Here is a 15,936-nt window from a genome sequence, read left to right on the forward strand (position 1 = left end):
TTGTTTAGCTTCTATAATTGCAACATAGTTGCTTAGAGTGCAGCTCAGAGCTGGGCGGCGACAGGCGGGGAACCTTGGCTTCCTCCATCGCTGGAGCAAGCAAGCCTCCTGTTCACTTCAGCTGCCTGGCTGCCAGCTGCCATCTTGGTTGGCAGTTAATTTGCATATCTCACTGATTAGCCAATGGGAAGGGTAGCAAAGTTATGGTTAATTACCATGTTTCTCTATTATTAGATAGGATATATATATATATATATATATATATATATATATATATATATATATATATGTCTAATATGCTAAGTGTCCCTCCTAATGTCCGACTGATCACTATGACATGCACTGACCACCAGGGTGCAGATGGTCAGGGCAGAAGCTGCCAAGCTGCAGTGATTTGGCAGTGGCGGTTCTCGGGTGACGCACCCTGAAACCAGAGAGGAGGGAGACCGATTCCTCATGATTCCACCTTTGGCTGTGGGTTATGTTGTTGCTGGGGCACTGTTGGCCCCGAATCTGGTTTACTGCACACTTGCATCTGTGTTCCATACGATACACGACAGCAACTTTGCAGAGTGCCCTCTTGCACTCCAGGACCCTTTGGGAGATGTCGGCGATCTGTTTTCAGCCTGATCCCCACAGGCCAGGCCAAGGGACCCCACCTGCCAGAGGGACGCCATTCACTCCTCAGACGCAGGGGAGGGACTGTGGGAGGTTGGCTCCAGGACATGTCCGGCTCATCTTGCCCAGTTCCGCCCTGCAGCCACCTTCTAATTAATTTCCTTTCAATGTGCACAAATCCATACACCGGGTCACTAGTTTGTAAATAAAAAGGATGCTGAAGAACAATAGTGTTTTAAGATGTAATTAGGTCATTTTTTTAAACCAATATTCTGTAATGGTTTCTGACTCCAAATCAAATTCTCTGGAACTCCTTGATTAAAAATTTACTCTATTATTTTTAGCCTCTTACCCTATTATTTTTAATTCTAATAGTGAATAGATTTGACCCTTAAAGCCCCAATTGGACCATTTACTTAAAAAATGCAAGGATAGATTACTCACACATATTCTGGGGTTCTTGATTTGTTTAGTGACATTCAACTAGAGATTTGCTTTGAAAACTCAAAAGCCACAAGAAGTAAATTAAGAAGGCTGCTTAATTTTACTTTTAAATGTCTCAGTAAGGAGCCAAATCTCCTGTGGGTAGGTACCCATCACTGTGATAGGTACCATCACTGTGGGTAGGTACCCATCACTGTGAAAAATGTACAATGAACTCATTGTAATATCTTTCCTTTTCAGCCATCAATTACTCATTCCATAGGATGCTCCATAAAAAAGGGATCCATAATTAAGTAAGTCTGGGAGAAGTTACATAGTGTAAGGCTTCTCAGAGGTTCATAATCTTCTGAGTGTCCTCAAAGCTCCCAGAAGCCCTAGAATAAATGAAAGTGCTTCCTCTCACATAGCTCAAACTTACTTCCTTGGAAAACTTATTTGCATGCAACTACTCTTTTGTTGAGAAGCACAAAGCACATTATCACTTGAAACTTACTTTGTGGGTGTGTCTAGATATGATCCATTTTTGTCTTAAATTGAGTTTTTACAAGGTTTTAGAAATGACTGAAACATCAGTTTTATATTTTTAATAAATCACATTTTAAGTATCATGAAATTCATAGCTCTTTTATATGTATTATATAGAATATAGAAAGTAACTTAAACATACTGGAATTATCCTGAATATTGCTGTCCCTGTTACATTTTCCTAAAAATAATACTGACAAATGCCACATAGGATGGGTTGACAGAAGAACATGGCATTGTGTAAATCGAACAGTGTTTTCTCACAGGAGGAAGTCAGCACAATCAGGATAGTCAGCAGAGCAATGGCATTCTCTAAGAGAGATGTGAACTTCCTGACGACTGTCAAAGAAAGATTGCACGGAGAAGTTACTAGTAAGCAGGCAGGGAATACTTCATGAAAGACATTGCAACAGGGAGAGAGATTGAACCCAGACCCACTGAGACAAAGGTGGGAGGGTTTTTAAGCCCTGGGGTGAGCTGGTGGGAAAGGATTGGATGACACTGGGGGAGGCGTGGCCAATATGATTAGGCCATCTGTATTTGTTAATTGGCATTAGCTAGTTAATCTTGTTAGGTAGTGGTAGTTGGCTCCTACCCTCCCACAGAGCCTGGGAGGCAGGGGCACTCTCTTGATGATTATGTTTCAAAGCGAAGGTTCCCCAGTCATAGAGAAAGGCATTCCCTGGGTTCTAAAACTGGCAAGAAAATGCAAGATATTTTATCTACTTTCAAAGTGGCAGCAAAAGACTTGGCAATTTAAAGTTTTGTGTTTTTTAAAAATACATTTTTATTGATTTCAGAGAGGAAGGGAGAGGAAGAGAAAGAAACATCAATGATGAGAGAGAATCATTGTCCAGCTGCCTCTTGCACACCCCCTACTGGGGATCGAGTCTGCAACCTGGGCATGTGCCCTTGACCAGAATCGGCCAAGGCTGATGCTCTATCCACTGAGCCAACCAGCTAGGGCACAATTTAAAGTTTTTTTTTATTTTTAATTTTTATTTTTTTTTTATTGCTTAAAGTATTACAAAGGGTATTACATATGTATCCATTTTATCCCCCCGCCCTAGACAGTCCCCTAGCCTCCCCTATCCCCCAGTGTCTTATGTCCATTGGTTATGCTTATATGCATGCATACAAGTCCTTTAGTTGATCTCTTACCCCCCTACCTCCTGCCCCCCAACCCTCCCCGGCCTTCCCGCTGCAGTTTGACAATCTGTTTGAGGCAGCTCTGCCTCTGTATCTATTATTGTTAAAAAGTTTATAATGGTCTCTATTGTCCATGAATGAGTGAGATCATGTGGTATTTTTCCTTTATTGACTGGCTTATTTCACTTAGCATAATGCTCTCCAGTTCCATCCATGACGTTGCAAATGGTAAGAGTTCCTTCCTTTTTACAGCAGCATAGTATTCCATCGTGTAGATGTACCACAGTTTTCTAATCCATTCATCTACTGATGGGCACTTAGGCTGTTTCCAGATCTTAGCTATGGTGAATTGTGCTGCTATGAACATAGGGGTGCATATATCCTTTCTGATTGGTGTTTCTGGTTTCTTGGGATATATTCCTAGAAGTGGGATCACAGGGTCAAATGGGAGTTCCATTTTCAGTTTTTTAAGGAAACTCCATACTGTCTTCCATAGTGGCTGCACCAGTCTGCATTCCCACCAGCAGTGCACAAGTGTTCCTTTTTCTCCACATCCTCTCCAGCACTTGTCGTTTGTTGATTTGTTGATGATAGCCAGTCTGACAGGTGTGAGATGGTACCTCATTGCTGTTTTGATTTGCATCTCTCGGATGATTAGTGACTTTGAGCATGTTTTCATATGTCTCTTGGCTTTCTGAATGTCCTCTTTTGAAAGGTGTCTATTTAGGTCCTTTGCCCATTTTTTGATTGGATTGTTTATCTTCCTTTTGTTAAGTTGTATGAGTTCCCTATAAATTTTGGAGATTAGGCCCTTATCAGATATGTCATTGGCAAATATGTTTTCCCACACAGTGGGTTTTCTCGTTGTTTTGTTGATGGTTTCTTTTGCTGTGCAGAAGCTTTTTATTTTGATGTAGTCCCATTTGTTCATTTTTTCTTTAGTTTCAAGTGCCCTAGGAGCTGTATCAGTGAAGAAATTGCTTCGGCATATGTCTGAGATTTTCTTGCCTTTGGATTCTTCTAGAATTTTTATGGTATCCTGTCGTACATTTAAGTCCTTTATCCATTTTGAGTTTATTTTTGTGTATGGTGTAAGTTGGTGGTCTAGTTTCATTTTCTTGCATATATCTGTCCAATTTTCCCAACACCATTTATTGAAGAGACTATCTTGGCTCCATTGTATGTTCTTGCCTCCTTTGTCAAATATTAATTGAGCATATTGGTTCGGGCTGATTTCTGGGCTCTCTATTCTATTCCATTGATCTATATGCCTATTCTTGTGCCAGTACCAGGCAGTTTTGAGAACAGTGGCTTTGTAATACAACTTGATATCTGGTATTGAGATCCCACCTACTTTGTTCTTTTTCAGGATTGCTGCAGCTATTCGGGGTCTTTTTTTATTCCAGATGAATTTTTGGAAAGTTCGTTCTAGATCTCTGAAGTATGCTGTTGGTATTTTAATGGGAAGTGCGTTGAATTTATAGATTGCTTTGGGTAGTATGGACATTTTAATGATGTTGATTCTACCAATCCATGAACACGGTATGTTCTTCCATCTGTTTATGTCTTCCTCTATGTCTTTTTTCAACGTCCTGTAGTTTTCTGAGTAGAGGTCTTTTACCTCTTTAGTTAAGTTTATTCCTAGGTAGCTTAGTTTTTTCGGTGCAATGGTAAACGGGATTGTTTTTATAATCTCTCTTTCTGAAAGTTCACTATTGGTGTATAGAAATGCCTCAGATTTCTTGGGGTTAATTTTGTATCCTGCTACATTGCCAAATTCATGTATTAAGTCTAGTAGCTTTTTGATGGAATCTCTAGGGTTTTGTATGTATAATATCATGTCGTCTGCAAATAAGGACAGTTTTACTTCCTCTTTTCCAATTTGGATGCCTTTTATTTCTTCTTCTTGCCGAATTGCAATGGCTAACACTTCCAGTACTATGTTGAACAGGAGTGGTGAGAGGGGGCATCCCTGTCTTGTTCCTGTTCTTAGGGGAAATGGTGTTAGTTTTTGTCCATTGAGTATGATGTTGGCTGTGGGCCTGTCATATATGGCTTTTATTATGTTGAGGTATGATCCTTCTACTCCCACCTTGCTGAGAGTTTTTATCAAAAATGGGTGTTGAATTTTGTCAAATGCTTTTTCTGCATCAATTGATATGACCATGTGGTTTTTTTCTTTCAATTTGTTTATGTGATGTATCACGTTTATTGATTTGCGGATATTGTACCATCCTTGCATCCCTGGGATAAATCCTACTTGGTCATGGTGTATGATCTTTCTGATGTACTGCTGGATCCGATTTGCTAAGATTTTGTTGAGGATTTTGGCATCTATGTTCATGAGGGATATTGGCCTGTAATTCTCTTTCATTGTGTTGTCTTTACCTGGTTTTGGTATTAGGGTGATGCTGGCTTCATAGAATGAGCTTGGAAGTGTTCCTTCCTCTTGAATTTTTTGTAGTAGTCTGAGGAGGATAGGTTTTAGTTCTTCCTTGAATGTTTGGTAAAACTCCCCTGTGAAGCCGTCTGGTCCTGGGCTTTTGTTTGATGGAAGCTTTTTGATGACTGCTTCAATTTCTTCCATAGTTATTGGCCTGTTGAGATTTTTAGATTTTTCCTGATTGAGTTTTGGAATGCTGTATTTTTCTAGGAATTTGTCCATTTCCTCCAGGTTGTCTAGTTTGTTGGAGTAGAGCTGTCCATAGTATTTTTTAACAATCATTTGTATTTCTGTGGGGTCTGTTGTTATTTCGCCTCTATCGTTTCTGATTTTATTTATTTGGGTCCTCTCTCTCTGCTTCTTGGTGAGTCTGGCTAGAGGTTTATCAATCTTGTTTATCCTTTCAAAGAACCAGCTCTTGGTTTCATTGATTTTCTGTATTGTTTTTTTGGTCTCTATGTCATTTATTTCTGCTCTAATCTTTATTATCTCCTTCCTTCTGCTCACTCTGGGGTTTTCTTGTTGCTCTCTTTCTAATTCTTTGAGTTGTAGAGTTAGATGATTTACTACCATTTTTTCTTGTTTTTTGAGATAGGCCTGTAGAGCTATAAACTTCCCTCTCAGGACTGCTTTCAATGTGTCCCATAGGTTTTGGATTGTTGTGTTTTCATTGTCATTAGTTTCCAGGATGTTTTTAATTTCTTCTTTGATCTCATTGGTAACCCAATCAATATTTAATAGCATGCTATTCAGCTTCCAGGTGTTTGAGTATTTTGGGTTGTTTTTATTGTAGTTTATTTCTAATATTATGCCATCGTGGTCTGCGAAGATGCTTTTTATGATTTCAATCTTCTTGAATTTGGGGATACTTTGCTTGTGACCCAATATGTGGTCTATTTTTGAAGATGTCCCATGAGCACCTGAGAAGAACGTATATTCTCTGGCTTTGGGGTGAAGTGTTCTGAAGATGTCTATTAAGTCCATCTGATCTAGTGAGTCATTTAGGATTGCTGTATCTTTGCTGGTTGTTTGTCTATAGGACTTATCCAGTGCTGTCAATGGTGTATTAAAGTCCCCTACTATGATTGTATTGTTGTCGATCTCTCCTTTGATATTTTCCAGGAGTTTTTTTATGAATTTGGGTGCTCCTACATTGGGTGCATATATGTTTACCAGGGTTATATCTTCTTGTTGTATTGATCCCTTTAGTATTATGAAGTGGCCTTCCTTATCTCTTGTTAAGGCCTTCACTTTGAGGTCTATTTTGTCCGATATAAGTATTGCTACCCCAGCTTTTTTTTCCTTTCCATTTGCCTGAAAGATATTTTTCCATCCTTTCACTTTCAGTCTGTGTGAGTCCCTTCTAATGAGGTGGGTTTCTTGTAGACAGCAGATGTATGGGTCATGTTTTTTTATCCATTCAGCCACTCGATGTCTTTTGGTTGGAGCATTTAGTCCGTTTACGTTTAAAGTTATTATTGAAAGGTACTTGTTTGTAGCCATTTCTTTTTTTGTGTGGTTGTTTTCTTTCTGAGCTTTTTATTTCTTATTTTTATACCAGTCCCTTTAGCATTCCTTGCATTGCTGGCTTGGTGGTGACAAACTCCCTTAGCCTTTTTTTTGTCTGTGAAGCTTCTTATTTCCCCTTCAAGTTTGAATGATAGCCTTGCTGGATAGAGTATTCTTGGATTCAGTCCTTTGCTTTGCATCACTTTGTAAATTTCAGTCCATTCTTTTCTGGCCTGATGTGTTTCTGTTGAGAAGTCATTTGACAATCTAATGGGAGATCCCTTGTATGTAACTTTCCATCTCTCTCTTGCAGCCTGTAAGATTCTCTCTTTGTCCTGAACATTTGCCATGGTGATTATGATGTGTCTTGGTGTGGGTCTTTTCGGGTTCACCTTGTTTGTGAACCACAGTCCTTATTTTAAAGCAGGTTGCATTTATTTCCCAGACTGCCTTATTTTGTGTTTAGCAAAGAGTCAGTTTGTGGGTCAGCCTCTGGGTGGCAGTGTTCTGGGGTTGGCCTCTGAGGCTATAGGGCCTCTCTGTCCAGTGGAAGTTCACTGCCCAGAGCTGACTGCGTAATAGTTAGTTACCGGCGCTATGTTGTTGCTGGGATTGAAAATCCCCCTATAGGCCAGACCCTGTTAACTCCCAGGGACTGATCAGGTTATCTTAATCCTTGATCTCGTACAGGGTGGAATCTGGGTGTGGCTGTGCTCCTTGCCTGGGGGCTGGGGGGAGGAGACTCACTCTCAGGAGAGGGTGGCTGCCCCAGTCCTGGGCTCAGGGGTGTCTCAGCACTCAATTCACTACCACCTCTCCCGGCTCCCCCTCTTTCCCCAGTCTCTCCCCAGATTCCACTCCTCAGCACACTCTCCCTCTCTTCAGCACAGGTGAGTGTCTGTATCCGAAATGTCCCATGAACAAGATTTAGTGAAAACAAACAAACAAATGCCGGCCTCGGAAACGGGGAAGGCTTGGTTTCTGTAAGCTTCTTCTCTTACCGGGACTGCATGGTCAGGTCAGCTCTTCAGGCTGCCCCGTTTAGGCTCAGTCCTCCGTGATCACAGAACCCAGCTCTCAATTTCCCTGGCGGCGCCAGGAATCCCGCGGTTCTCCTTTCCCCCGTCAGGGGCTGTGCCTGTCCCAAGGGACGTGGCTGTCTGTCACGCGGTCTCCCTCCGACTCTCTGGGCTCAGAGGTCTGGCAAACTTTCCTGCCCAAATCCCTGTTTTTTTTTACCTTTCCAGGGGAGTTCTGCTCTTCCCGGCTGCAAACCCTCTCACCAGCTGAGCAATTTCGCCAATTCGGTGTGAGTGTTACTAGCTTCAGCTGCTCGCTCCATTTGCTCCGGGACACGACCTGGGACACGTCTGCCTATATCGCCGCCATCTTGGTTCTCCCAATTTAAAGTTTTTTAAAGAAAATGCTCCAAGGAAAGTGAGGTCAAGGGCCAGTAGTCAGGAAAAAAGTGTCTAAAATAAGTCAAACTGAGTGGAACGTTAAGGCCACCCAGAATCTCATAGCAGGAGCAGAATGTGCAGATGATAATAAATACAGTATTTTGGCGAGTGGAATCATATAAACCTTTTGGAAGCTTAATCATATCTCTCTAGGTCTAGATTTAAACACATATTCATAATGTTAAACTATTCCTCCATGAAGCTAGCATGAACATATGTTGGGACTGCCTTACCTGGACCCAGTACATTCCATCATACTCTAAATTATATACTACTCAACATGACTATAATATAATGCTGAAATACAATGCATAGACCATCATTTGTAAGTAAACTCATTCTCCTTAGACTACCACAGGCTGGTCTAAGTTCATTTTTAAAAAAATATATTTTTTGTTGATTTCAGAGAGAGGAAGGGAGAGGTAGAGAGAGTAAAAAAACCATCAATGATGAGAGAGAATCATTGATCAGCTGTCTCCTGCAGGACTGGATCAAGCTTGCAGCCCGGCATATGCCCAGACCAGGAACTGAACCATGACCTCCTGGTTTATAGGTCAACACTCAACCACTGAGCTATACTAGCTGGGCTGGTCCAAGTACATTTTTCAAGTTACTTGCTATTGAACCAAAGCAAATGCATTTTACTGAACTTCAACTGTGAACTTACTATCTTTTAGAAAATCATGTGGGAAGGATAAAATTGAAAGTACAAGTTTGAATAGATTTTCTGGGAAAAAGAAAGCTTAACTTGAGACTTGGCTTTTGTGAGTCTATGTATGATTTCTTTTGACAATAGATGAATGAGAAAAAATGAAATCTCAGATGATTCAATTTTTTTATATTTTACATTAAATTTATTGGGGTGACATTGGTTAATAACATGTAATTTTTTAAATGTATAATTATATTACAGATCATCTGTGTATTTCATTGTGTGCTCATGAGATGATTTTATTTAAAAATCCATTTTATTATTAATTTTTTCAATCACAGAAATAGCATATGTTCATAGTAAATATTTTTAAAACAACCTAGACATTGGAGAAGTATATAATGTTGTAGAAAGTTAAGGTCCTTCATAAACATCTCCACTTTTTAGGGTAATATTTTAAAGATTTGATATGTACATATTTGTATGCATTTAAAATTCTTTGATAGTATTTATTATTAATGTTAACATTTTAACAAAATATAAGATTATAGTACTCATATTTTTAAACTTGTGTTTTTTTCACTTAACAAGGTCTTGGACAACTTTTATTTGAGTACATAAAGCCTGACTCTTTAAAATTATTTTATTTTATTTTTATGGGGGTGACACTGGTTAACAAAATTATACAGGTTTCAGGAGCATAGGGGGACCAGGAGGACCTATAACCTGATAGATAGAGCACCTGAATTAATCTAAAAGTAATCATATTATTTTAAATCTTAGAACACATATACTTACATGAATAGGTATTTAAGTTTCTTATATATGTGAATTAGGGGGTTACATTTTTCTTAAGTTTCCTTTCCAAGGCCTGTGTGAAGTGATTGAGGAGGTGACTCAGCTGTGAATCCAGCAAGCCGAACTGATAAGCATGATCAGAATGACCTACCAGGAGTTAAAACAGCATTTCATCAACATCATCTCATCCCCTGATGACTAATTACAATAGCTGATGTATGCGGACCCCAGGCCTGCACATAGCTGCATTCCTTTCCAGCCTCACACTAGCCCCTTCCCCTATATAATCCTGTCCCCTGCACCTGGAAGGCAGGATATGATGCTTGTAAGTGCCCTGTCTTCATGGTTGGCTAGCCTTCTCAATAAACGCCTAATATAATTCAACCTTGCCTTCATTATTAGACATAGCGACAGGGAGCCCAAGCCCATCTGGGGGTTTCCTGGTAACACAACACACCATCTGTACATTGTATTGTCTGTTCACCACCCCAAGTCAAGTCTCTGTCCATTTCCATTTATTCCCTCATATCCTCCTCCACTTCTTCCTCCCTCTCCCCTCAGCAAAATCTCATGTTATTTCCCATGTTTTGCCTGGACTTTCAGTGGGGAGGAAAACACAGTTGATAATAGGGTCCACAATGTAAGATATGAATGGATTTTATTAGTAACACTGCTTCCACTCAGTTAAAGCTTTGGGGATTGAAGAGAACCCATCCTCACTAAAAATATGAAATCCTGATTTAATAATGTCTTTGAAAATTTTAGACTTTTCTGTTTCAATGCATATTACAAATAGCTTATTTAAGAAGTTTAAGATGGTGTGCTGGTAATTCCTGTGTCAATTATATTTATAGTTACTAATTTGATATGATAACACAGTAATCTGATGTCTTCTTAGAGTTTTTAATAAAAGGATAGAAGAGATCTCCCAAATTATAATGGAAATTGAAAGCTGAAAAGATATATATATATATATATGTATGTATATATATATATATATATATATATATATACACACATATATATATAAATAAATGTTATATATATTAGAGACCCATTGCAGGAAGATTCCTGCAAGAATAGGGCTTCCTCAGGCCTATTCCTGCAAGAATAGGGCTTCCTCGGGCCTATTCCTGCAAGAATAGGGCTTCCTGAGACAGGAGAGAAGCTCCCTTCTCCGCTGCCTAGCTCTCTCCTGTCTCTGCTGCCTTGCTCCCTCCCTTTTCCACTGCCTTGCTCCCTCCCTTCTCCACTGCCTCACTCCCTCCTATCTCTGCTGTATCAGCTCTGTTCCCTTCTCCACTGCTTTGCTCCCTTCTGCAGCATTTGGCTTCCTTCTACACTGTCTTCAGTCTTTGCTCCGCACCTGTGTATGCAAATTAACCACCATCTTTGTTGGGTTAATTTGCATATCACTCTGATTGGCTGGTGGGCATAGCAGAGGGATGGTCAATTTGCATGTTTCTCTTTTATTAGTATATATATATATATATATATATATATATATATATATATATGGATATTGATTTCCATTATGTGTAAAGCAAGATCAACTCCAGTTTCCAACAAAGCAGGGCTAATGGACTGACAATAAACAATGCTGGCATTTGAATCATTTTCTGTGGCTATGTTAATAAGAAGGTTAAATAATCACCCTGTACTTTATAGTAAATGACTCATTTATGATATTCTTTTGAGTCAGGAAAGAAGATCTGAGTTTTATTTGTTCATGGTAGGTTCCTTGGGATAATGTGGTGAAGGTCAAAGACAGTGTTTGTTAATTAAATCTTTAAATGCATTATTTCTTCTTCCTTTACAACAGTATTCTTAATTGTAAAGTGAATTTAAATACCACATGCACTATTGAGCTTTGAGAGCTTCCAGGTGAAAGCTGAAACTGATCCCCTTACACAGAGGGCAAGGAGAGACAGAAGAAAGAGGCAGACTACTCCAGTTTGGAAGGTGGCAGATTTAATAAGCCAGGGAACATTCATATGAGGCTTGACTAGGGTGCAAAATCTTAAAAATTAATATAGAGGCCTCAACTGGGGTCAGTCATGCATGGTGTCAAAAACACATTACTCTCTCAAGGCTGCATCCTTGAGGCAGCTTCTAGTGCAGAGAAGGCACGTAGAACAGGGGCGAAGGTCAGGAGCCTCTGATTGCCCAGATCCAGCTTGAGGGTCAACTGGTGGTCATATACTCTCAATGACTTATGTAATAACTAGATTCAATAATCCTATCTAATAAAAGAGTAATATGTAAATTAACCATCACTCTGTGACAAAGTTGGCCCATAGTGGCCAGGGTGGGATGCTGGTGGCGTCGCCCTGGCAACTTAAGCCCAGTGTCCGAACCCCAGCCGCCTGGAGGGAGGGGAGGGGAGGGGCCTTGGGTCAGAGGCCAGGGCGAGGGATGCTGAGCTCCTGGCGATGTGAGCCTAGCGTCCACGCCCCGGCCGCGCAGAAGGAGGGGAAGGGAGGGGCCCCGGACGTGCAAAGGAAGGGGAGGGGCCTCGGGCCGGAGACTGGGGTGAGGGACGCTGGTGTCATTGCAGGCCGGGCTGAGGTCCCCGCCCCCCCTTCCCCCGACCTTGTGCACGAATTTTGTGCATCAGGCCTCTAGTAAGTGTTAATAATCTTAAATATGTGTTTAATATTCTTTCATCCTGGGATTTTGTGAAGTCTATTGTTCCAAGATCAGATACAAAGTTCATCTTATATTTCTAGATATATAAATACATCTCCCAATTTAATTATATTAACATTTTTGTCAGTTTTTTAAATATATTTAATGTACTTGTAAGGTTAAATTTAAGCAATGCAACAAATTATTATTATTATTATTATTTGCTTACCATGCACAAACATTCACTTTGTGCTAAAGACAGAGTAGTGAACAAGATATAATCTCTGTCTCCAGGAGCATGTTTTGCTAGGGAGTCAGAAGTTCAATATCAAATTATACCATCAATTAATTGTTTTAAAGGAGAAGTTCTGGGTTCAGAGGGTAGAAAATGAGGCACTATAGCATAGTCTCAGGCTGTCCAGGAATACTTCTTGGTGTATATCAGAGTAATGGCCACTGATGGATTACACTCTCTCTGTCCGCATCCTTGTGAGGCTCCCTTCCTCACTGACTCTGGCCTTGGCCATGTGGTTAGCCTTGATCAATGAGACATAAACAAGTCGTACTGTCCTCACTTGCAGTCAATGGCTTGGTGTCCCTCATGTCTGGGGGCCCTTGCTGAAGGCTCAATGTCTGCCCTCCATCAGGACACAGTTTCAGTTCATGTCTTCCACCCACAAATCTAATGCCATTTTTCTTTCTTCCTTCCTTCCTCCTTTTTTTTGGTTATTCCTCACCCGAGGATATTCCACCCCCCCCCCTTTTTTTTTTAGAGAGAGAGAGAGTGGGAAGGAGAGGGAGAAACAGAAACATCGATTTGTTGCCTCTTGCACTCACCCAACCAGGGCTGGGGTATCTGCTACCGAGGTACGTGCCCTTGACTGGGATCGAACCCGGGACCCTTCAGTCAGCAGGTGGACGCTCTATTCAGTGAGCCAAACCAGCCAGGGTTCTAACGCCTTTTCCATCGTTAAGCACCTATAACTCAATCTGGCCAGAACTTTGGCAGTCTGAGGTGTGACCGCAAAACAGCACCAATTTATCTTTTTTTTTTTTTTAACATAAAATAGAAACTAGTTTTATTTCTCTGGAAGAAGCAGGTATCCGTAGCTGGGGCAGCCACTCTGGGGACAGCACAGGGGAAGAGCTGGGGCAGAGGAAGCTCAAGTATCCCTCCAGGGAAGCTACCTCTTTGGTCTCCTTCCAACCCTGGGGCCTTGGGCCCTGGTCCCTGCCAGAGAACTACTGGCACCGATGCTCTGCTTCCTGGGACACTTCAGGCCATTTCCAGGCACAATATCCTAAGAGCAGCCAAGTCCCAAAACACTGTCTATGGTGAGGCCACGAGTTACATCCTGCCGACACCCCAGAACCCAGGGGCTCTCTTGAGAAGGATCCAGCCACGTGCTAGTCCACCTTTCAGTGTGACCAACACATCCTCCCCGCCCAAGGTCAAGCCTGGCTTTCCCCTTTCACGGAGAGAAGATCCGCTCTCACTGTAGATCTGAGCAACCTCAGCATGCTAGCTTTCCCTTTCCTTAATAGGTTGAGAACTTCCACCTTTTCACTTACACGAAGCACTTGAGAGCGACTCCGTAGCGCCTCCGAATCTCAGGCAGCACTTTCCTCCCACTTGGAGGTCATTACGAAGTAAAATCAGGGTATCTTGAACACCAGCACTAATATACCAGACAGTGTAAGGATCTGATAAACACCATGGCTCATAACAACTTCTTTATAAAGCCATCTTGCCATGTACTACTTATCTGGTATATATTAAAAGAGTCATATAATTTCCTCTATCAAGGCCATCATTAAGTTACATGGCAAAAATACATACCAGGCTGTACCAGCAGAATAAACAATGCTCCTAAATACTCTTCTTAGTACATGTTTGATGAGCTGATGTATTGTGGGGGACAGAATAATTGCCCCCTGAAGCTGTCATGTCCAAATTTCCAGACTTGTGAATCTATTATCTTACATGGAAAAAGGGACTTTGAAGATGTTATTAAGTTAAGAACCTTGAGGTGGAAAGATTATCCTGAACCATCCAAATGGGCCAACTATAATAAAAAATGTTCTTATAAGGAAGAGAGGAAGGCTAAAACAAAAGGGGGGGGGGAGAGAGAGAGAGAGAGAGAGAGAGAGAGAGAGAGAGAGAGAGATTTGGAGATGCTTTCCAGCTGGCTTTGAAAGAATGGGGCCATAAGCCAAGGAATGAAGGTGTCCTTGAGAAGCTGACAAGAACACAGCTTGTCCCCTAGGCCTTCCAAAAGGAATGCAGTCTTGCAAAAACCTTGATTTTAGGACTTCAGGCTTTCAGATTATAGGACAATAAATATTGTTTTAGACCACTGTGTTTGTCTTTCCTATAGCACCAACAGGAAGGGAATCATGAATTATCATAAAGAGAAGTAGTTTTTAATTAATTTGCTGATTTATTTAAAAAACCCCCCACTATATTTACACACACTAAAAGGAAAAATTTCTCAATATTTTAATAATCCATTTTTTTCTTCCATATACTTATTATTAATAGTTTTGCCTAAACTTAACAATGTTCATTCTTTGAGGATATTTGGTGATTTTAAGAAGTAAAGCTGCTTGGTTTCAGTGTCTTTTAAATTTGGGGTTATAAGCTTTCATTTTCAAGAATATCATTATGAGTAATGCATTAGAGCGTCAGTTTTTATTGATTTCTAGAATGAGAGAGAAAGGGAGAGGGGAAGAGAGACAGAAACATCGATGAGAACCATCTATTGGCTTCCTCCTTCACATTCCCTACTGGTGATTGAGCCCACAACCCTAGCTTGTGCCCTGACCAGGAATTGAACCAGTGACCTCTTGGTATATGGGACATTGGTGAGCTATTTAAAGGCAATTTATAAAGATTCAATTAAAATGTGCAATTGTCACAAACTTTAAAATTATTGATCTGTATATTCTCTTTTACAAAGTTTTTAGATATTTTTGCCAATAAGAGATTGAATTCTTCCTCATTTTGCTTCCTAACTAATCACATTATGTTAGCAAAAAGAAATTGTATAATATTAACTTTTTTCTATAATGATAAAACACATAATCAGATACCAGAAATCTAATACTAAAAGGCCATAGACTACATAACCCATTTCTGATTAATCAGTATATTAATCACTTCCTCTTCTTTGTCTCTCACAGTGCTCAAGGAAATTTGGTATAGTGTTTGTTATAATGTACACAGTTCTTGCTGAGGATAATGTGATTCTTTATTCTATTCCATTCTCTTCCATTCCATTCCTTCCATTCCATTCCATCCTATATATTGACCTAGAATTTCAGTTCATATAAATGAAGTACATGCTGATAATTGTGAAGTCTTCAGCCTTAGGGTATTATAGTTTGAGTATTCTAAAACTGGGGAGTATTCCTAGAGAAAATTACTATTCTTCCTTTAAAATAAATACAGATCGACACTAAGATGAGACTAGAAGGAAGAGAGTTAAGTGAAAAGCATAGGGCAAACACAATATCTGGGCTGGAAACATATTAATAAGTAAGACTAAGTAAATATCAAGTTAATTTAAGTAAATTAACCACTTTATTTGAAAGATGAAAGTAACTGATGTTCAGAGATATTGATTGCCCTAACCAGGTCACTGACTAATTAGTGGCAGTTTTAATGAAATGCAAATCTTCATTTAGGTCTCTTTTCACCCATCTCAGAA

Source organism: Myotis daubentonii, chromosome 1, assembly GCF_963259705.1.
Source record: "Myotis daubentonii chromosome 1, mMyoDau2.1, whole genome shotgun sequence".
In the NCBI taxonomy this organism is placed as follows: Eukaryota; Metazoa; Chordata; class Mammalia; order Chiroptera; family Vespertilionidae; genus Myotis; species Myotis daubentonii.